Raw genomic sequence first — 2,578 nt, 5'->3', positions numbered from 1 at the left:
TATATTATATACAAAAATGTGTATTATGTCACAGTCATTGGCTGTTCAGCACAGGGGGCACAACAAGGGCCAGGAAGAAATCTGCATGGGCCCTGGCCCACCCTTAACCTGGTTCTCATACAGATGGATGTTTCTCACGAAGTTTAACGAAGATGCACAAAGCACGAAGGGTCTGTGTGAGCCAGGCTAGCCCACCCTGGTCCCTGTCTAGAACCGCCCATGTTTGGATACCATTTGGATACCATAGGGGGGGCCCTTTCGGCTGCAGGGCCCTAGCTAGGCAATTGGAAGGTTTGCTTGCCTGGGGGATACGACAGGCCTGCACGTCATTAACCCCTTGGCCGGTTCACACCCAGCAATTCTCCTCCAAATCACCTGACCTGCCTGACTTCTTACCACAGAGAACAATACATTGACCCTAAGCCTGTGTGTGTGTGTGTGTGTGTGTGTGTGTGTCTGTGTGTGTGTGTGTGTGTGTGTGTGTGTGTGTGTGTGTGTGTGTGTGTGTGTGTGTGCGTGTGTGTGTGTGTGTGTGTGTGTGTGTGTGTGAGAGTGCGTGCGTGCGTGCGTGCGTGCGTGCGTGCGTGTGTGTGTGTGTGTGTCTGTGACCTTGACCTTGTGCGAGGGACCTTGGCCTTGACCCCCGTTGCTTAGCAACCATGGTCTTTAGCCTCCCTCATCCCATTCTGACGTTTCTCTTTGCGCCTTTCTGTTTTGAATGAGGCTCGTGACTCGTTTGTCTGCAGTGAAGAGCTAGGCTACATTGGCACAGGATTCGTGTAAAACATTATCTAACACGCACTCCAACATGCTTTTAAACCTCCAGACTCCGCCGTCCCTTGGTAGGGTACACTAGCCTACCCTGCAGCTATTTCACAGTTTCTCAGTATCAAGATAATAAAGAGAGATGTCACTTTCTCGCGCGCGCCAACCTGTGAAAAATGCCTCCGACTAATTCATTATTCACTCATCTGAATATTTTACCCGCTTGCTTTCTTTTTGCATCACAGTCTAGAGAGGGTGCGCAGTGCACGCACACACACACACACACACACACACACACACACACACACACACACACACACACACACACAGAGAGAGAAATGACCTAATTTCGGAGCGGCAGCGGCTCTTTCATGTCTCGCTCCAGTGTGTAATATCCCCTACTCGGTGTGCAGTCGGAGGGGCGCACTGGGACAGCATGGATGGCCGGTGGCAGCCCAGGCAAGCACGGATGACGACGAGGAGGGAAAAAAACTACTGAAGAGCATGAACCGAGAGCTTGGAGTGGGAGGGTCATACACGCACTGTGTGCTCCTCGGAGTGGGTTTGGCCAAGCGACAATGCAAATCGCTGCCAAGCCGAGGCTTGTGCGTTTTTGCCTTCTGCTGAGGCGCACCACGGAGTAACTTCTTACCAGCTTTTATTTCAGTAGCCGATTACAGCAGTCGGATGATTACACCAGCGCTAAAGTAGCTCTGGACTCCAGGAACAGAGTCCTGATTGGAGAGGTGCGGATCAAGACTTTAAAAGGCGACTTTTTGCCGAGTTAAGAGGCTGTGGAGGTGGATAGAGTAGGGGAGGGCTGGTGTGTGCTGCGGGAAAGTTGGGATTTGGGAGCGGAGGAGCTGCTTGCTAGCGTTGCCCCTGACACCCAGCCCGCTTTCCTCTTCTCACGAAGTCCAAGGTAAGAACTTGTCGCGCTGTCTGGCAGTTGTTTGGTGCGTTTTTACGCGAAGTTGAAGTTTTGTGCTTTCACATTTTCCTTCCTGCGTGTAATAACATGGTGTTGGGTAGTGTCCCGGGAGAGTTCGTGAGCATAACTTAATCCATAACCATATGGGTTTATGAGCTAGCTTGATATTCATTTTAAACAAGCCTTGAATCAGGCACTGAGTTTTTTTTAATGAGAATGGCCACAAGTGAAACCTGACGAATGGAGAATAGCGGTACGAGCTAGCTGTGTTTCTTTGCTAGCCAGGAATGTCACAGGACAGTAGGGGGGTCGAGGACATAGGAGTCTCTCGGTGCGGCTGAAGCTTTGGGAAGTTTCCTTGTGTGTGGGAGTTGGTGGTCACCGTCACAGTATACGCGCGCTAGACCAAGCCGATCATAACCACACTGGTTTATTTAGGCCTACTCGGCTGGGAGTATTGAGAGATTTGCAGACTTGCAAGAAAAGCCATGCGGACACTCGGCAAGTTGATTGACACCCCCCTTAGCAGGAGGTCTCCATGTCGCGAGCTGCTTTCGGCACACTATTTTCCCCGTGCCTGTGTGTATAGTGTTTGTTTGTGTGTGCGCGCGCGAGCGCCTGCACTCCAGCCAGAGGTTGCGAGCTGTCGCAGCCGTCCGGTTACCGTAGCTAGAACTAGGCTTGGGAGTCAACACGCCAGCTCCGTTTATAAGAGGTCTGAGTTAGGAGGTAAACAATCACCCGCAAAGAGATTCAGCCCATGTATATTTGCGTCTATATTCAACTGTAGCGAGGAATGGAACGGCTCCTAGAATCTAGGCCTCTGAGAGAGAGAGAGAGAGAGAGAGAGAGAGAGAGAGAGAGAGAGAGAGAATTGGACTG

General features: G+C 51.2%; 1 protein-coding gene across 4 annotated transcripts in view; it reads left to right on the top strand.

Annotated features, from left to right (window-relative positions):
* Positions 1–1,165: 1,165 nt before the first annotated feature.
* The window catches only part of LOC134467665 (caskin-2-like), a 109,891-nt gene continuing 108,478 nt past the window's right edge, over positions 1,166–2,578 (top strand). For 3 of the 4 annotated variants that reach the window (XM_063221512.1, XM_063221511.1, XM_063221510.1), the window contains exon 1: positions 1,167–1,687. The gene's annotated coding sequence lies outside the window, so the exon portion shown is untranslated. Of the gene's footprint in view, positions 1,688–2,578 lie in introns of all 4 variants that reach the window. The other variant, XM_063221509.1, reaches the window with a different exon arrangement.

Source organism: Engraulis encrasicolus, chromosome 17 (genome assembly GCF_034702125.1).
Source record: "Engraulis encrasicolus isolate BLACKSEA-1 chromosome 17, IST_EnEncr_1.0, whole genome shotgun sequence".
Taxonomy (NCBI): Eukaryota; Metazoa; Chordata; class Actinopteri; order Clupeiformes; family Engraulidae; genus Engraulis; species Engraulis encrasicolus.
This window is presented reverse-complemented; position numbering and strand designations above follow the sequence as displayed.